The 21,558-nt window shown below is 37.5% G+C and overlaps 1 long non-coding RNA gene across 1 annotated transcript; it reads left to right on the top strand.

Annotated features, from left to right (window-relative positions):
• The first annotated feature begins 9,829 nt into the window (after positions 1–9,829).
• On the top strand, positions 9,830–12,782 carry LOC113346491. Its single transcript, XR_003358530.1, has 3 exons — positions 9,830–11,179; positions 11,883–11,967; positions 12,677–12,782. It is a non-coding gene; the product is annotated as an uncharacterized LOC113346491 (long non-coding RNA).
• The last annotated feature ends 8,776 nt before the right edge of the window (positions 12,783–21,558 follow it).

Below are 21,558 nucleotides of genomic sequence, written 5' to 3'. Positions count from 1 at the left end.
TCAGAGAAGAAAAAAAAACTAAAATGAAAGTTCTTGATAGAGAAATAGAGATAGAATACTTATACCTAGGAGGGACGGTCAGGATGTAGATTTTCCAAAAATATCTAGGGACATATGGTCTGGGGCAGGCCGGGTCTACCCCCAGAACCAGTACCAGTACCGGCCTACTCCGTTTCCCACCTTTTGGAACCGGTACATGTACCGGCAACTCCGGGTACGGTTCGGTTCAAGTCCGGTTTTTTCAGTTCCGGACCGGTACAGGTAAAATGGTCCGGGTCCTGTGCAGCTCTAATGCTGGCCGACAAGTCGTGTTTTCTCCTCATGGGAAAGAATACCGTTTCTATTGTAACATCTCGACGCATGCAACGCTCTCTTACAGTAATTTGAAATAGGGGAGATAACAATAATGGTTAAGGATTCGACCAACCTTCAGTTTGACTTTCCTTTGCAAATTACATGCTTATTGATTGACCGTCTCTCTTGTGTTGAACAAGTCCTTGACTGAAGGCGAAGGAATTTCACGCTGAGCCTCAGTCCCCAGTTCACGTGGTTCTATCCCGTATGGTCGATGGGTTGACCATGATGAGGGTATCACCCTTTTTCATCCGTGTTGATGACTATGTACAAAACCAGTTGGTTGGAGCTTGGATGGCTACGATCAAGATTCTTGACAGGGACGAGTTATGACTACAAGCACAAACCTTAGCAGTGACGAGTGGTGGTTACGACCATGGATCTTGAAATGAAAGAACGACAGCTACGAGCACGGACCTTGGTCGGTCACGACCATGCATATTGACGGGCTTTAATAAATCACGCAAGTTTATTTTCCCTTATTTATTTTTTTGGTGAAGCATCTCTTCCCTGATTCCCTGTGTGCGGAAACTCTCCTATTGTTGTTTGCATAAATGCTTCATCATGGTCTGTACGGTTTCGTGGAAGGAGTCCCCAGGAACTATGCAACTCCTGACGGGAAGAGGATCTCTGCGAACTCCCTCAGTGCCTAATTGAAGTTCTCCTGCATCTGTGGTAACGACAATATTTGGGATTTGCCATTTGTTCCTGAGTTGGTGGGCGCCTGATAAGAGATTGTTTGATGGCATCATCTTGAATCCATACTTCTAGGAGTTCAATCACTTCATCGATCGGGAACGGGAAGTTTTGAGCAGCATCTCCAGTTTCTTGTTGTTATGCAGGAGTTTTTAGGTGCGGCCTTTCGGGATGGGCCGTCGCTGGTGCTGCACGTTTGAGTTGTTGTTCTGCAACTGGAGCTTTTCTCTTTCCTCCTACACTCACCACGCTTATAAAGGTTGAGTGTTGTATTGTCTGTTTCCTCGAATCTCACGTGTATCTTCATTCCTGGCGGGCCTGATTCCTTCCAGCAAGGCTGGTGCTGTTGTAGCCAACCGCTTAGCAGCTTCATGAAGTTCAAAAAACGTCTGGCAGCGCAGGTTCTCCAGTAAAGCACGATAGACATGTGCCATGCCATTAATGCACAACTCTAATAATTGATGTTCAGTCACATTTGGATCATAGTGCTTGAATCCAATTGGCTATACGGTTTGGTGTAATGTTGTTGTACCAGGTGTACGCTCTCCCGGTAAGTGACTTTGAGAACTCTTTCAGGCGGAGGACATGATTATATCCGTGCTCTTCTAATGGCTCAAGAAAACGAGAGATGTGTTCGTGAGCATTACCAGTTCCATCATAAAGGGAAAATTGAGGACAGGAGTATCCTCTCGGAAGAGGAACTCTTTGCACATCAGGAGGATATGGAGATTGATGTTGGTGCATGTCCACCGGGTTTTCCTTGCTTTGATTTTGGAGGAGACGCTCCATATCCTCACGTGTGATGAAGTTGGAAGGCTGATTCCTTTCTCTTGGGCGCTCAGGAGCAACACGAACTTCCTCATCCATGAACGCACGCTCTGTTGAAGTGCTTGCGCCAAAAGTGTTCAAAGTACTCTTTATTGGCTCCGCGTGATGACGTGGCTCTTGTGGTAGTCGTTTGGTTGCCTCTTTCTGAGTTGTGGCCATGTCCGTCTGAGCCTTAGCGAGAACTTCTTGTCTTTCCATCAAATCGAAAATGGTAATAGAGGGTTGGCCTCCTCTGGCTCCTCCAGTCTCTCGTCCTGATGGGGGAGTGCCAGTAACTTGAGTAACAACCAGGGCGTTACGCTCGAAGAAACATTGGGAGTGGCGGCAGCGGCTCTAACTCTGGTGATTGGAGGTGTCATGCCTAAGGGAATGTTTCCTGCGCCGTTGGTATTGGTGTTTGAGGATGTAGTTCCACGAGATGCGTTGATCGTGCTGGTAGGTGGTACAGTGGTGTCACCGGCAGGAATGTTGACACCAGGGGTGTCGTCAGCGCCAGTAACATCGGGATTTTATCGCTGATCTAGACCTAAGATCCATCATCTTGAATTTGAGAAAAAATGGAATGAAATTTGAAAATTGATCTTGTAATCAAGTGATTAATCTCTCATTGTGGTCGCCAATTTTTTTAGGGTAAAAACTGGTTCTGTTGTTTTTTGGTAAATTTGGTGTGTGTTGATGAGAAACGAATTCAAAACCTAAACAAATGCACTGCACGGGAGTACTTTTAGATTCAAGAGATCAATCTGTAAGACTCTGGCCTAAACCAAGAAATGGCCGTTCCATATTCAATTCGGTCACAAGGTGAAGGAGAAGGGTTGATCTTATGGAGGGAAGCAGAGAAGGTGTTTTAGATCAGGATGTTGAATTATGAAGGTGTGGGTGTTTTATGACTTGTATCAGAAAAATGGTTTCTGGCTACTTGTGTTGATAACACTTGTGTTGTTGTTGTCGAAATAGATTGAAAACCTATTTATACAAGTCATTGAGCGCACCCTGATATTATAGGAAGTGGAGGAAGTTAAGTAATGGATAAGTGAAGTTGTGCGGAAGGTTATGATCATCGTGTTTCCGTTATGAGGGAAGACTGATCACATGTTCACCCACTACTCTTATTATTGTTAACCGTCCGTCTTTCCTGACACTTTCTTGTAATGGGTGCGTTGCACGCCGCACGCTGTAAACCGCCAGACCGATACCCCAGTTAGCATCCCCCAGTTTGTGACATGTTTGATATCTCGAATAAGTGAGTTGATTCGTGGGACTCGTTGCTAAAAGCAGCACGTAGTGCTTTTAGGTCAAATAATAAATTATTTGTAAAACCGATATTTATAAAGCATTTTTTACAATCGATGTATGTGAAGCATCATTTTCGAATAAGCAGCTGAAAATAATCGATGTGCTAGAAGCATCATTGTTTTTGAGCTCGATCGAATCAATCACGAATTAAGCGTCTTAAAAGCAGCACGGCCAGCCCTCTTTGGGTGTTCGTTTGAGGACCCTATGGGCGAGCTATCACTTGGTCGATCGCTCCCTATGGGGAAGAGATGGTCGGTGATCACAATGCTACTTTGTTAGATTTCTGAAAACAAATATACATTATCCAACTAGGCTGGCGAAGTTGGATGGACGAGATGATTTGCGGCAATTGTATATTGACGTTATCATACTTAGGGCGCTGATTCGAACAGGCCGATCGGCCATGTGCACGCTGGTGTGCACGCTGACATCTCTTGGGCCATCTGAAATTAGATCTAAGCCACTCGATTCGGCTGGCGAAGATGGCTAGTCGTGATTGATTTGTGATAGTTGTATACTGCCGCAAGCATAAATTAGGTTTTAAAGCGGCCGTGTCCGCCCTAATTCAATCGAATAGTTTGATACGTCATTGACTTGCTATGGGCAAGTCGATCGACTGGGAAGAAGGTTGGGCCTCCAATGAACATATTGGCGCTTCTTCGATCATTCGAGATGCGATATAGGCCATCCGACTAGGCTGGCGAAGTTGGTTGGTCACGATTGATTTAAGACCGACCTAGGCAGCCTAATTCGATTAAGACTCCTTTCGTTCACGCAGCTGGCATGTCTTCGTGCTAACGTTTTTGGTGGTTGTTAGCATATCGTAAGTAGTTCGACCGGCCAGGGATGGAGGTGAGTTGCTGGTGAGCATATCTGCACTTCATTGGTCGTTCGAAATAGCATCCGAGCCATCCAACTAGGCTTGCTAAGTTTGATTGATGTGATGAGTTTGAGACCGATATGGTCGGTCTTAGCTCGTTGAGCTTCTTTTCAACAGCGCGATCACCCTAACTTCTGGCTAACGACTAGGGGTTCTGCGGGTGAACTAAAGTATCTCGATCTGTTGGGATGATATTGGGCCCTGTAAGGACCCTCAAGGACGTCAACGCTATTAGACTAGTCAAGAGACGATTTGGCCGCTAATAACTCGATTAGTTTAACACGAAGGTTAATTAATAGGAATTAATCTAACAACGATTTAGTTATGAAAATAGTACCGCTGGATAGATCTTGAGAAGTTATGCGCCATGGACTACTCGAACGTGTCAATCGGATAACAAACGAATAAGTAATCATCGGATTAGTGAGAAGGGAAAAACAGTCTTTTTGATATTAGACCGACTGGGGCTTCCCTTAAATTTCAGTGGGTGTTCCATAAATTTCCTCTGGCCTTATCAACCCAAATCGAGAGGATAAACTCCCATTTCTTCTTTTCTCTTATTTTTTTTTCTTCTTCTTTCTCTTTCCCCTCTTCTTCATCTGTTGAGAATTTGAGAATCAAAAGTGAGGATTTTGAGATCGAATCAAGAGTAGAAATATCATGCAATGGTTTCTGGTGGTGATGTTTGTGGTGTGGTAGGTTCTGAGTTAAAATAAGTGACGAGTTAGAAAAGATTAAGTTAGGGTTTTCTGGATTTGAAGATTCTGATGTTTATATTGAGTTGATAATAAATGAAGATTGAATGGGTTAACGATGAATTGATGATGTGAATATGTTCTTGTACTGAATCGAAAATAAAAAGGTAATCTACGGTTTCTGTTAATTGATAGTTGTTTTGATATGAAATCGATTATGAAACTGAGAATATAAGGATGGGTTTGTTTAGATTGAAGTTGTTTTGATCGTATGGGGTTCTAGTTTGAGTTTAACTATAAGATTGAGAATTAGGGTTTTCCCCTGTTCTTCCCCAAATTGAGAAAATTAAGATTCGTGGACTTTAATTAAACTATTGTTGATTTGTGTTTGAGAAGATGAATTTCAGATTTGTAATGAAGATGTTAAATGCATGCTGTGTGTGCTGGTGTTGTGTGGAAATGGAGCCACATATGATAAACATGAAGAAGCTAATGGTTTTGGTGGTAATGTTTGTGTAATGAAATTGGTTAAGCTGTATTTGGTTGTGGTTAACTGAATAAGAGAATTGTGTTAGTGCAGTTGAGTTCGGATTGAGTTACAGTTGTGGATAATGGTGTTATGATCAAGAACAATGGCCGTGCGGTGTTGTGTTCAATTGAAGTAATGGTAACTGGAGATGATGTGCTGTTTGTGAAGATGAAGTGAAATGGGTTTGAATTGAGCTGAACTAGTAACACTGTTGGTGGTAGTGAGTATGATCTCAACTGAAATGTAGATGGAGCCTTAGAGTTATGGTATTTTAATGGTGGCGCTACTGATACAAGGATGAGGACAAAATGTAACCTCAAATGTTGATGTAGATAGTGTTTGTATATAGAATGAATCTGAATTTGTTGAAGTTCGGTTTGAGTCAGGCCGTGTAAATGGGAGTTCGATACCAGTATGTGGTTGGAAAGGTGCTAGAGGAGAACAAGGATGTTAGAAACCTAGATTTGAGCTGAGAAGATGTACACAGTGGGGAATGAAGTATGGAGTCTGTTTGAGGTTGAGTTGTTAGTTAGACCTGCAGGTGATTGGGGTTGAGTTTTGTGTTGATTGTTGTTAGTGTTTGCTGTAAAGCTTGGAACTGCTGAACTACAGGTAGGTTGTAGTTATATTTGTAATTTGATTATGAAGTTTAGCTGAATTGATTGAGAATGTTTTATGAAGTTTGTTTTAGAATAAATGAACTGATGTAATGTTTAGATTGATGTTAAACTGGGGTTAGATTTGTAGCTAGCACGATTGTAGAGTAGAGGCTCATGCCTTGTGTTGTTCTATCAGTTAGGTATCTGACTGATTCAGTGTGTCTGACTCAGTGTCTGACTGAGTCGAGTTAACCCTGTAACCTGAGTTGAATCGGTTTGATTCAGACTTGACCGAGTTGACCCTGACCCTGGACTTTGGCTGGACGTGGACTGCTAGTTGAACCCTTTGACCGTCAGTGACTGTTAGTTGACCTAGTTGGGTCATGCCTTGTATAATGGGCTTGTTAGTGGACTTGAGCTTAGGACTAGTTATCCTATTTTGATGTGTTGGACCTTTGTGGTCTGAATTAGCATTTGGCTTCTTCTACAAGTTGTAGATCTTCATGAGACTTAGCTAATTGATTATAAAACCAATCTAATTGAATTAGTAAACCTTAGATTTGCCAAAGGTAGACAAATAAAAGGTGTAGAACTTTAAATAGGCTTAGAACCATTAGATAGTTCACTTAGCTTATAACTAAATAATTGTATGGGTATGTGTTATGAGCCTTTTGGCTAATATTTAGAGAGCTTGTATGATTAACAGTTAATCTTTATTAACAACGATCGATCTAAAGAATGAACCAGTGGACTTTGGATCTCAAGGTATGCGAGGCTTGTCATCAAAAGAGGTAGGAATACATTTGACTCTTTTGTAACCATTGTTGTTTCTTTTACAAAAGTTTATATTTAACAAACCATGCATTGTCTGCCTATGCATTTCATTCTTTATTTAAATTGCATTATGATAATTATGTTGATTCTTTGAATCTTTCTATGGTTTGGAAAGGACTTGTAATGTTTGTTTGTCATATGAATTGTTATGGGAAATACGAATTTCCACTTGTGGTGTATAGGATACGCTCCTTCACATTTATATCTACATGAATTCAGCTTTTATGCTTATATCGGTCGACAGTTTGCGAGTTCGGAATTGTCGACATCCATATTTACGATTAGGTGTGGATTTGCGAGTTCGGAATTGCACAACCATAGTATAAATTGTTTGAAGAAGGAGTTTGTCCATATACATGTTTGTTTACTTCTGTGAGGATATGCTCTTTCATATTTATACCTACATGAATTCAGCTTTTATGCTTATATCGGTCGACAGTTTGCGAGTTCGGAATTGTCGACATCCATATTTACGATTAGGTGTGGATTTGCGAGTTCGGAATTGCACAACCATATTATACATTGTTTAAAGAAAGAGCTTGTCCATATTCGTGTTTGTGTATCTCAGTGACTTGGTCACTTTTTAATGTCTGGGAAAACATTATTGTTTTTATTAATCTTGTTTATGATTACTTAGAAGTTAAATGTTAATTATTCCCACTTTCAGTTTTCAGAGACAAATCAGAGTTGCGCAGCGAAAGCCACATGTGTTGACTCCGTTAATTAGTTAACTTCTGCTATGTTTATTATGTTGTTTATTGTATCTGTAAACCAAATGACTATTGTATATGTATCATTTGAGAGAAGTTCATGTATATATATTCTGAGCGGGGTTAGTTTTGGGATAAGTTTTGTAACAGATTTCTCAATTGATTGTTAAGTAAATGATTTAGATTCGTAGTGCCTCTTTATTTAATTTAATTTGTTGGTTTATTTAGCTGCTAGCTTAGGGGACGCTACAATGTTGGTATCAGAGCTCACTATTAGATCTTATATGGGTGACAATAGGAATAGCCAGTGCCAGTTAGTGAACTAAATTAGTTTAGAACTGAGTTGGTTTGTGAGATAAATCTTAATCACTAAAAACCATCAATAATTAAAATAATTATATGATTGATTGATTTGTTTGTTTGGTTGTCTGTTTGTGTATGTAGTGAAGTAAAAATTGTAGAGTACACCAATAACTTTAGCTAATAAGGATTTGAGAATAGTTAATTTAAAAAGTATGAACACGTACACTATTCAATACTAAAAATTAGTGAGTTTAGTATTATTGATAGAATGTCACATAGAAATTTATTGAACACCTTGACTTATACATAGGGTTAATAATTTACAATCACATAAATGTTAATAATATTTTTGGGACTCAATAACATTTGGGAGCGTAGTTGGAATAATAGTTCGACCACTGATCTTAATAATAAGAATATTAATATAGTAATTATATATGATAATAACAGTGATAGTAGTTTTAACAGAGTAATGTTAGCATTTACCGTTTAGTACCATATTAAACTTAATTAAAATTTCAAAAAGGATATATAACGAAAAAAAAATAATAATTATGATTGAATAATTATGGGAAAAAAATTGGTAACGCTTATCTACGATTAAGTTTTGTAAATTAAACTAATGACAAATTAGGAATAGATGTTTTGCGTTTAAACTAGACGGTTAATATGACACTTTTTAGGGACGTACAAGGGTGGAAAAAAATGTACAGAAATTATCTTTAGTCTAGAAAATGATCCAGTAACTCTTTAAAATGGAACAAATATACATGAAATAGTAGTAATAGAATTCTGACACTTAGTGTAATATTAGAATTACAAGAAAATAAATTCGTATATTAATAAGATACTTCACTTTGATAGAAAAATCTAAAGACTATTAAGACATATTAAAATTTTATGCAGACTCAAAATTTAAATCATATTAAATTACCAACGGCGGTATTTAACAAGATATATATAGAATACGGATCCAATATGAATAAATAAAATCTATTATAGCAATATTTACGTAAATGAATTTATAATTAGAAGATTAAGGCTTAGTGTATCATCTGGATTAATTGACTTAAGAATAATGAAAATTATAATATAATTAAGACATTAATTTTTGATAAGATAGTAACAGCAAATAATAACATTATATAATACTAACTACTTTATAGGGTAGTAATAACAAAATGTAATTTTTGTTAATAGTACAACTTAAAGATTATTTGGCAATCATAAAATTTTAAGGAAATAAAATAAATGACTCAGATAACTAAATTGTTAAAATGCTGCGAATTATGTACATAGTTTATGAAGTAAAAAAGTCAAATCAGTTACAATAAAAGTTTAGAGACTAATTAATTTTAATAAATTAATAATTAGTTAATCCAGCACTAGGGACTAGAGAAAGGTTGTGTTTTCTCTGTTCGTAGGAAGGCATTGTTGGGCTTGGCCAACCTTGACAGGGCAACTGCATTCAGAGATGACTGATCATAGAAGTATAATTTAGTTCTTTTAGAAAAACCGATAATTACAAACTCAATTAGAAAGATTTATAGGGAATCTCCCTTGTAATTAGAGACAAATATCTTATGAAATGGAAATTAGTATAGTTGACCCTAGAGCCGCAAATCGTAGTAGTAGAAATCCATATAGGTTTGTGTTTTGTTTTATGTTGTTTGCGCTTAGAAAAGAGTGGATTATTATTTAAGGTGGGGAGTTTTGAAGACCAGAAGGTGGTTCGATTTTCGAGGACGAAAATGATACAAGGTGATGAGAATGTAAGGACCCTCAAGGACGTCAACACTATTAGACTAGTCAAGAGACGATTTGACCGCTAATAACTCGATTAGTTTAACACGAAGGTTAATTAATAGGAATTAATCTAACAACGATTTAGTTATGAAACTAGTACCGCTGGATAGATATTGAGAAGTTATACGCAATGGACTACTCGAACGTGTCAATTGGATACCAAACGAAGAAGTAATCATCGGATTAATGAGAAGGGAAAAACAGTCTTTTTGATATTAGACCGACTGGGGCTTCCCTTAACTTTCAGCGGGTGTTCCATAAACTTCCTCTGGCCTTATCAACCCAAATCGAGAGGATAAACTCTCATTTCTTCTTTTCTCTTCTTTTCTCTTCTTCTTCTTTCTCTTTCCCCTGTTCTTCATATGTTGAGAGCTTGAGAATCAAAAGTGAGGATTTTGAGATCGTATCAAGAGTAGAAATATCATGCAATGGTTGCTGGTGGTGATGTTTGTGGTGTGGTAGGTTCTTAGTTAAAATAAGTGACGAGTTAGAGAAGATTAAGTTAGGGTTTTCTGGATTTGAAGTTGGATCTGTGAAGTTCTGATGTTTATATTGAGTTGATGGTAAATGAAGACTGAATGGGTTGATGATGAACTGATGATGTAAAGATGTTCTTGTACTGAATCGAAAATAAAAAGGTAATCTAGGGTTTCTGTTAATTGATAGTTGTTTTGATATGAAATCGATTATGAAACTGAGAATTTAAGGATGGGTTTGTTTAGATTGAAGTTGTTTTGATCGTATGGGGTTCTAGTTTGAGTTTAACTATAAGATTGAGAATTAGGGTTTTACCCTGTTCTTCCCCAAATTGATAAAATTAGGGTTCGTGGATTTTAATTAAACTATTGTTGATTTGTGTTTGAGAAGATGAATTTCAAATTTGTAATGAAGATGTTAAATGCATGTTGTGTGTGCTGGTGTTTTATGGAAATGGAGCCACAGATGATAAACATGAAGAAGCTAATGGTGTTGGTGGTATTGTTTGTGTAATGAAATTGGTTAAGCTGTATTTGATTGTGGTTAACTGAATAAGAGAATTGTGTTAGTGCAGTTGAGTTGGGATTGAGTTACAGTTGTGGATAATGGTGTTATGATCAAGAACAATGGTCGTGCGGTATTGTGTTCAATTGCAGTTGCGGATTAGAAGTAATGGTAACTGGAGATGGTGTGTTGTTTGTGAAGATAAAGTGAAATGGGTTTGAATTGAGCTGAACTAGTAACATTGTTGGTGGTAGTGAGTATGATCTCAACTGAAATGCAGATGGAGCCTTAGAGTTATAGTATTTTAATGGTGGCGCTACTGATGGAAGGATGAGGGCAGAATGTAACCTCAAATGTTGATGTAGATTGTGTTTGTATATATAATGAATCTGAATTTGTTGAAGTTCGGTTTGAGTCAGGGCGTGTAAATGGGAGTTCGATACCAGTATGTGGATGATGGCAGACAAGAGTGTGTATTGGAAAGGTGCTAGAGGAGAACAAGGATGTTAGAAACCTAGATTTGAGATGAGAAGATGTACACAGTGGGGAATGAAGTATGGAGTCTGTTTGAGGTTGAGTTGTTAGTTGGACCTGCAGATGATTGTGGTTGAGTTTGGTGTTGATTGCTGTTAGTGTTTGCTGTAAAGCTTGGAACTGCTGAACTGTAGGTAGGCTGTAGTTATATTTGTAATTTGATTATGAAGTTTAGCTGAATTGATTGAGAATGTTTTATGAAGTTTGTTTTAGAATAAATGAACTGATGTAATGTTTAGATTGATGTTAAACTGGAGTTAGAGTTGTAGCTAGCATGGTTGTAGAGTAGAGGCTCATGCCTTGTGCTGTTCTATCAGTAAGGTATCTGACTGATTCAGTGTGTCCGACTCAGTGTCTGTCTGAGTCGAGTTAACCCCGTAACCTGAGTTGAATCAGTTTGACTCAGACTTGACCGAGTTGACCTTGACCCTGGACTTTGACTGTAGTGGACTGTTAGTTGAACCCTTTGACCGTCAGTGACTGTTAGTTGACCCAGTTGGGTCATGCCTTGTATAATGGGCTTGTTAGTGGACTTGAGCTTAGGACTAGTTATCCTATTTTGATGTGTTGGACCTTTGTGGTCTGAATTAGCATTTGGCTTCTTCTACAAGTTGTATATCTTCATGAGACTAAGCTAATAGATTATAGAACCAATCTAATTGAATTAATAAACCATAGATTTTCCAAAGGTAGATAAATAAAAGGTGTAGAACTTTAAATGGGCTTAGAACCATTAGATAGTTCACTTAGCTTATAACTAGAGAATTGTATGGGTATGTGTTATGAGCCTTGTATGAGCTTTTTGACTAATTTTTAGAGTGCTTGTGTGATTAACAGTTAATCTTTATTAACAACGATCGATCTAAAGAATGAACTAGTGGACTTTGGATCTCAAGGTATGCGAGGCTTGTCATCAAAAGAGGTGGGAATATATTTGACTCTTTTGTAACCATTGTTGTTTCTTTTACAAAAGTTTATATTTAACAAACCATGCATTGTCTGCCTATGCATTCCATGCTTTATTTAAATTGCATTATGATAATTCTGTTGATTCTTTGAATCTTTCCATGGTTTGGAAAGACTTGTAATGTTTGTTTGTCATATGAATTGTTATGGGAACTACGAATTTCCACTTGTGGTATATAGGATACACTCCTTCACATTTATATCTACATGAATTCCACTTTTATGCTTATATCGGTCGACAGTTTGCGAGTTCGAAATTGTCGACATCCATATTTACGATTAGGTGTGGATTTGCGAGTTCGGAATTGCACAACCATAGTATACATTGTTTGAAGAAGGAGTTTGTCCATATACATGTTTGTTTACTTCTGTGAGGATATGCTCTTTCATATTTATACCTACATGAATTCAGCTTTTATGCTTATATTGGTCGACAGTTTGCGAGTTCGGAATTGTCGACATCCATATTTACGATTAGGTGTGGATTTGCGAGTTCGGAATTGCACAACCATAGTATACATGCTTTGAAGAAAGAACTTGTCCATATTCGTGTTTGTGTATCTCAGTGACTTGGTCACTTTTTAATGTCTGGGAAAACATTATTGTTTTTCTTAATCTTGTTTATGATTACTTAGAAGTTAAATGTTAATTATTCCCACTTTCAGTTTTCAGAGACAAATCAGAGTTGCGCAGCGAAAGCCACAAGTGTTGACTCTGTTAATTAGTCAACTTCTGCTATGTTTATTATGTTGTTTATTGTATCTGTAAACCAAATGACTATTGTATATGTATCATTTGAGAGAAGTTCATGTATATATATTCTGAGCGGGGTTAGTTTTGGGATAAGTTTTGTAGCAGATTTCTTAATTGATTGTTTAAGTAAATGATTTAGATTCGTAGTGCCTCTTTATTTAGTTTAATCTGTTGGTTTAGTTAGCTGCTAGCTTAGGGGGCGCTACAGTCCCCATGGTGAACATTATGGAGCTTGTTTGACCATGTTAGGAGGCGGCTAGGTTTTATAAATCGACTGGCCAAAACATACGGCCGTGATTGTTTTGAGACTGATATGGACAGTCTATATTTTCCTTAAGGAATTTAAACGCGTTCAATCGCGCTATCTTTTAATTAAAAAGGTGTGTAAACACGCTTGTCTCTTTGTCAGAGAGTGATGCAGCATGTGTGAGTACTTCCATGCAGATCTCAATACTGACATTTCGGGAGATTCATGCTACTCTGCTGAGAGTGAACACTTAATCGTCATGTCATGTTAATATTGAGAGTTCGTCTGGGAACATAGCGTAGGAAAATACTAGGCAAGTCATGCATTAGTGAATAATGCTGGTGGAAGATAAAATTCACAGAATATTTTGGGATTGCTGTTGCACTATGAGTAAATTTCATATATACAAATATATTGAATTGCTCAATACATATGTGAGCGAAGAGGCTTAAGCACTCATTGCTTTTAAATGGTTTTTGTTCCTTTGCAGGATGACAGCGCATTAAATACAGGGTTTACAATTTTAGCCCTTGAACTAAAAACCACCATCAACAGTCTTTTACTTTTTTATTTCCGCAATTATAATTGTTTTTATTATAAGTAGAAGTAAAATACACAAATGTTAATTCCTAATTACTTTATAGCAATCCTATTGTGTTTGGTTAAGTCCGAACCTATTATCAAGTAATCATACTTCATTGTTGTATTGTATCGATCTTGTATCCATAGTCAATCACGCAAGTTATCTTGTTGTCGTATTGTATCGATCTCGTATCCATAGACAGTCACACAAAGTGTGAACCGATTCGTTGTATTGTCTCGACTCGGTCCATAGACAATCACTTTCGGAGAAAGGACTTATAGGTGGAAAAGTTTTAGATTGAGGTATATTTGGGTACCCTCGTCTTTTCAATTAGTATCAGAGCAGACAAACACGAAAAGATCTAACAATCTGTGTTTGGTGCGATCCATCCTATAAGAAATTGAATCTATGTCTGATTCAGTTAACGTACCATCAAGATTTAATGGGATAAGTTACCCATTTTGGAAATCTTCTATGAGAACTTTTCTTCAATCCAGAGATTTTAATACATGGCTATTAATCGAAGACGGATATGAAAGACCAAGAGTAGCATATCCAGAAGCAGAGTTTAAACGCTTAGCATTCTATAGTTATGAAGTAAGAGCTCGTGCAAAGCAGAACTTTGATGGTCTAAATGCCATCATACACGCATTAAGTGATGATATTCGTCATCATTAACTGTCATGTGAGACTTCTAAGGAGGCATGGGAAACTCTTGAGACTGTATTCGAAGGAAATGATTCCGAAAATGAAATGCGACTTCTGTCCCTTTTGTTAGAGCATTGCTTCTGTCAACCTCGCATGCGTTTATATCTCAAGCATGTTTGTCAATGTTAGTGATCAAAACTATAAGTCTTGATTTCTATTCTATTTTGGCTAAGTTTCGGACTAGGATAGAAAGTGTAGTTCAACTCATGAACTTCATAGCAATTCATCGTACAAGCAGAAGAACTACTCAAATAACCGGTGGAACTTCTCGACAAAAAGGTATGTGAAGACTTGAACTTATCTATCACTCAAAAGTCTATCTACTCTATCTCCTACTATTTGAGACAAGAATTTGTATGTTATATATATATAGACTTGGATTATACACATTTGGTATTTCGAGCCGAGTATACCTCGCCTATCTATATCTCGAAATATGCGTTGGTAAGATTTTCGCTTCGATCAAGTTTATCTTTACCTAGTGACGAAAGTCATGATATGTTTCAATCACTTTGAAAATTGCTTTAACGAGAAATGGTGTAACAACTATATAACGTCCTCTAAGAATGTTTCAATGATTGAAATGAGAGTTTTGATTACATGACCAATGATGGACATAAGCATTATTGTGGAAGCACATTTATGTATAAGTCCTATTCCTTGAACCAAAGTTTGCGAACTTTGTTGATCAAGAGAAATCGGAATAATGGCTTGTTTCCAAGTCCGCGAACTCAGTCCGCGAACTGCCGAACTTCTCATCCCGAGAAATTATGTTGGAGTTAACAAACTAGTTGCGTGAGTACCAGTCCGCGAACCGGCGGAAGGTCTTTTGCTGAGATTTTCTGCTGGAGTTTGTTAACTCTGCCCGGTTGCTTAGGTCCGCGAACCTAGTCTGCGAACTTAAGAAGGTTATATATCTGAAGATGATTTCTGAACTTAAACTTAAAAAGACTAAGGAATGCAATTTGCAAACAGTGGCTATAAAAGTTCATGAATCGATTCAAGTGAATCAAATCATCTTTGCTTCAATTGTGTCTTGTGTAGTACATTATATTTCCTTGCAATTGAACAACTCTCTAACTAGTTCATTTGAAGTCATTTGAACTAGTTATGGTGAAGAAGAACATGGTTGATATGAAATGCTCATATGGCTAACCTTTTGGTTAACTATTATTTAACCAACAAGTGCATACGTTTGGGTACGGTTAACAAACCAAGAAGCATGCATTGTCAAGTGTGTGTGTAACAAGCTAAGTTTTCGATCTAACAGTTGAGAAATATTAGCTTGAATCTAAATCAGGTTTTCATCTAACGGTGGATATTGAATGCTTTGTTACTAAGCTAACATTGATTGCAAACCCTGATTTGAAAGACTATATAAAGGAGATATCTAGTATTGTGTAAAACTAATCCCTACACCTTACGTGTGATACTAGTTTGCATACTAGAGTCGATTCTCCTTTAACCTTTGGTTTTCTTCTTCTAAAACTAGGTTAACGACTTAAAGACTTCATCGGGATTGTGAAGCCAGGCCGATACTACTTTTATCGTAGTTGTGTGATCTGATCTTGCATCTTCTATCATACGAATACAATCAGATTGATTGGCTTGAGATTGATATCTCCGATAGGCAAGATATAAAAGGTAATCACAAATATCTTCGTTTCATCGTTTGTGATTCTGCAACATCTTGTTTCGCTACCATACGATTAAGATTGTTGTGAGGTGATTGATAACTCTAGGATGTTCTTCGGTAATATAAGACCGGATTATCAATTGGTTCCTGTTCACCTTGATTATTATCAAAATACGGAACAAAACCTTCAGGGTTTATTGGCAGGCCTCAAAGATGGGTATAAAAATGAAGCGAAATGAAACGCGGGCCTACAGTAATACCGCAAGTGCACGGTCGTCAGTTGTAGCTCGTGCAAGTACGGGTCGATCCACAGAGACTGGGTGTGTTTTGGAGTTCTCTAGCTATTTTGGGCTCTAATTTGTTATTGGGCTATGAATAATCAATGGGCTTTTGAGTGCTAATGGGTTATGAATACCCTTGGAATGAGTTGGGCTTTCAGTGGTTTTGATGGGCTGAACTTGGGTTCAGTTGGTTTCTGATGTGAATTGAACTGGGCTTGATCTTTGGATTGAACTGGGCTTCAGTTTGTACAAACAATGGACAGTGGGCTTAGAGAGTTTTTGGTCAAGAAGAAAAGAAGTGACCTCTACAGACAGGTAATAACCTTAAGAATTTACAGTGGGCTTTTGTGACAGAAAATAGAATTGAATTTGGACAGTGAACAGAATCAAAAGTAAACAGTAACTATGAACAAAATGAACTAAACAGAACAAAAGTAAACAGAACAATGAAACTAAACAGAATGGAAGTGAAACTAAACAATGAGACTAAACAGAAAACAAAAGCAAAACAGAGTGGAACAAAGTAAAAGTTAAGGTGACAATGAAAGTGACAAAATGTGAGACAATGAACAAGTACACTAAAAAAAAAACATCAAAGAAACTACTAGGTGATGACAGTGACAGGAAACAGTTACATACCAAGGCCTAAGCCAAGGGCAGTGAAGATGAGAAGCTAACAGTGAACAAAACATGAATTTAAACACAATAACATAACATGGGAAGCACATAACAGTGAAGGTGAAATGGTGAAGGTGAGCCTAGGCATACTACTAGAGTGGGAAGAGAACCAGCTTGCTCACAGTCACTAGTGAGCACTAGTTTCTCCCCACTGCTCAATCAATCCAATGCTCTAAAGGATTTAGCCTAACATTCACACAAAACAGTAAACATGAGTGATGAAAGAACACTAGGATGTTGAATCCACCATTAACCTAGGGGATATTCTACTCACAGCTAAAATAGTTACCAAAGTACTAATTGTCTGATTAAAGTACAACTAGTCTAAGGGCTTAACAACATTGGACAAGAGCTGCACATGATGAAGACTATCTTATTGATTCATGGTTTCATCTAGTCCTAGCATTTGAGGTTTAGAACATACATAACAAGAACATTACAGAACATGATACAAACATTACAGAAACATAACATAACAGGAATATGGGAGTGACAGCAAAGAACAAACATAACACAACAGTGGAGTTCATAACAGGAACAACACATAACAACATCACAGTGACATAAAATGGAGAAAATCAAAACATTAAAATGGATAAACAGTGAACAGCAAAATGAACATTTAACAGAACTAAGTTCTGGACGCCGGCTATTCCAGGCATACTCTCTCACACACACCCCCACAGTCCCAATTTATACCCACAGACCCCATTTCCCCAAAATACAAAATTAGGGTTCTTCACCCAAATCCCAAAATCAAACAACACAGAAATTAGGTATTTGATTCTACCTAATTTGATAGTACAATTTGAACCCATGTTTCTCTCTATTCGTCTCCAGGCTTTCCCTAACAGAAATTAGGGTTTTCTATAAAAATCCCCAAAAACCTAATTTGGACAGTTGAAATTAGGGTTGTTGAACCTCACCTAAATTGATGCAATTTCTTCCAATTGATGTCGACCCATACCTTGTAATCTCTTCCTGCTCCATTCCCACGCGCCAATTGCTTCATCTATCAACCTAATTCACCAAATCCAACCCTAACAGTGATGAGGATGGTGGAGTTGTTGAAATAGATTAATAGGTGATGGGGGTATTGAGGGATATGATGGATTGTGGTTGTTGTGGGGAGTTGTTGATGGAGAAGGAGGTGGCGATGGAACTGGTACGGCAGAGTAGGTGGTGGTGGTTCTGCAAACAGGGTATGGTGGTGAAGGAGAGCTCGATGGAAGAAAGAAGAAGGGGTAGTTTTTTGGGTTATATGTTTCTGGTACTATGGTGTTAAGCGGGCGTATCGAGTTTGATGATCTGCGACGCTGAGCCGTGGGGTGTGGAGATGAAGATTGATCTAACGGATAAAAGTGAAGATGCTGGCAGCGACCGTTGGATGCAGATATACAACGAAATTAACGGCGCCAGATGGAGTTAGGTGTTGTAGTGTTAAGCGGAAATATCGAGTTTGATGATCTGGCAAAGAAGCGACCGTAGGATCTAAATGTGATCTAATCTGAAGGCTTGGAATTTAGGCACTATGGTGTTTTGCAGGAGCTTCAGATTTTGATGCACGATGAAGGAGCGACCATCGGATGATGAGATGGATCCAATCTGACGGCTGAGAATGGAGGCGGTTTTGGTTATAGAAAATGGGTTTGGGTAAGGGTTTTGGGCCTTGGGTATGCCAAGCCCATATCTTCTTTAAGAACAATTCTTCCTCTTCAAGCCCACTTCTAGCCTTTTGGTCTTGCGCTCCATTCTTTGCGGCTTCCTTGCGTAATTTCTTCCGGCTTGGCTTTTCACCACTCTTCAACTCTTTTCCGCTCCGCAAGTTATCCAGACTTTATTTATTACCTAAAAATGCAAAATTAAGTAAGAAAAATATTTATTCTTGAAAACAATGAAAATACAGAATATGGGATAAAATGTAGAATTAATGCACAAAAGATGAGTTAAATGCCAACAAAAAGGGATAGATATATACAATATTTGGCACTCATCAAATACCCCCAAACCTGAATTTTACTTGTCCTCAAGTAAAACAAAACTAAGGAAATCCTAACTATACCACTGTCGCTGGTCTCTCGAATGCATTTAGCGTATGCACTAAGCCTTTTAAACCACTAAGTGTCCCTAGTGGACGAGTTGAAGTCTCGTGAAGGTTTGCTTAGAACGTACCTACAAAGTTCTAGGTCAAAATATAAGCTCAGATTCCATCAAATGTGACATGTGCAAAACAGTTTAAGCTCACAGCAAAATGGAGATGTCAATCTAGCTATGTAAGGCACAATCCTAGCACTGATAACAAAAAAAAGACATGTGATAAGAGTGTAAAGTGTATCTACACATGTGTAAAGAAAGATCTGAAGTTATGACTACTAATCACCAAGAGATAGTTTCTCAGGCTAAGAACTGAGGTCGAAATCTAGCTAGCTGTCCGGACTTTACGAGAATTGTGAATGAGTTGGAGGTATTTCACAATTACTCGCGTTGTACATCAATGGCATACACCCTTCCTTGCTTATTACAATGAAACAACAAAATGACTATTTACATGACTCTTATTTACATTGACTATTCTCTTTTTATTTTTGGAACAAGAGATGATGGAATTGATAAATACTTGATTTTTTTTGTATTTTTCTGATTTGATTTTTTTTTTTTTTTTTTTTTTTTAATAAGGAGACACTTTTGATACATATACAAAAGGAAACAAAAAATTACATGACACTTTGCAAGAGGTAGCCCTTTTTGATGCACCCAGTTAAATTCGATGGTTGTGTTTCTTAATGTAACCTCCACCTTCTATCCCAACCAACCAAAGAACAAGCTAGTCAAGTTTCGTTCAGTATTCTAAAGTGATTGGCAATCGTAACTTCCTATCAAACACCTTGAAGATCGAGGCCATACATGTATTGGTAGATCGTGCGCGTGCAAATTTCTTATCACTATGTGAATTGTGCTAGAATCAGGGTGCCTAAATATCTAGACTAAGACTCCTAATAATTACATATTTGCACAAGAGTCAACATTTTAAGGTAAATGAGCTCCATTTTTATGATTTTTTTAATTTTTTAATTTATTATTTTGATTTTTTAATTTTTTTCAAAAAGAAGGAGTTCTTGTTTTCAATTATGGCATATTATCAAAGTATCTACTCTATACCCCCAAACCTAAACTAAACATTGTCCTCAATGTTTCAAAATATGGAAAGAATTAAAAAACAATATATGAAGAGGAACATGCTGAGTAGAGTAAAAGGAGAGAGAATACCCGATTGTACAGCGAAAGCTCGATTAAAACTCCGTTATTCAAGGAAAAAAAAATCCAACATATTTCAGCCGAGATCATATTGGATTAGCAAAATATATACAAAAGGAATTTTAACTAACACATTATCTACAAGAAAATTTGGTTTTTAATGGGATTGGACTTTTTGGGAAAAATTTGGTTTTGTCGGGAGACATTTGGCTTTGATGGAAAGAAAAATTTTGGTTTTTTAGGGAAACATTTGGAAAACTTTGGTTTTTATGGGAGAAATTTTTGGTTTTTGAAATTGGGAGCAAATATTTATTTATTTATTTATTTATTTTAAAAGAAAATAAAATTTGTTTTTTTTTTTTTTTTTGTTTTTTTTTGTTTTTTTTGAAAAAAAATAAAATTTGGTTTTTTGAATGGGAGCAAGCCCACTGTTGGTTTTGTGTTTGCTTTGGCTCAGCTGGTTTGAAAACGTTTGGTGAAACTGAGTCCAAAATCTCGGCCTAGAATTTGGGTACTCGGCCCACTAACGAGTTAACCTAGCGTGATCAGTTACAAGCTCAGCTGGGTTTAAAAACCCAGAATACAAAATACAAGTCCAAATTAAACAAACTCACAAAAATTAAAAACAAGCCCACAAATTAAACAAACAAGCCCACAAAAATTAATTACAAACCCAACAGAAAATAAAAAGCCCAAAAATTGGCTTTAATATTACAATCCCACAATTAAAAATTGGAAGCCCACAATTCGGGTTCTCTTAAATGGGTTACCTTTTAAGCACAGCCCAGCTGCTCTGATATTGTTGCAAAAACCCAGTTGAGCTTTGGTTCTTTTCCTTGGTGGCGTCCCAGCAGAGGAAAACAGGTTCAGAACAGCAGGTCCAACAGCAAATGAAGTGAAGCAGATGCAGATGCAAATGCTATGCAGTGAAATGCAAAAATAGCTAATAAAACTACAAGAAAAAACACAGCACCAATCCCCGGCAGCGGCGCCAAAAACTTGGCAGGCCTCAAAGATGGGTATAAAAATGAAGCGAAATGAAACGCGGGCCTACAGTAATACCGCAAGTGCACGGTCGTCAGTTGTAGCTCGTGCAAGTACGGGTCGATCCACAGAGACTGGGTGTGTTTTGGAGTTCTCTAGCTATTTTGGGCTCTAATTTGTTATTGGGCTATGAATAATCAATGGGCTTTTGAGTGCTAATGGGTTATGAATACCCTTGGAATGAGTTGGGCTTTCAGTGGTTTTGATGGGCTGAACTTGGGTTCAGTTGGTTTCTGATGTGAATTGAACTGGGCTTGATCTTTGGATTGAACTGGGCTTCAGTTTGTACAAATAATGGACAGTGGGCTTAGAGAGTTTTTGGTCAAGAAGAAAAGAAGTGACCTCTACAGACAGGTAATAAC

This window comes from Papaver somniferum, unplaced genomic scaffold (genome assembly GCF_003573695.1).
Source record: "Papaver somniferum cultivar HN1 unplaced genomic scaffold, ASM357369v1 unplaced-scaffold_99, whole genome shotgun sequence".
NCBI lineage: Eukaryota > Viridiplantae > Streptophyta > Magnoliopsida > Ranunculales > Papaveraceae > Papaver > Papaver somniferum.
This window is presented reverse-complemented; position numbering and strand designations above follow the sequence as displayed.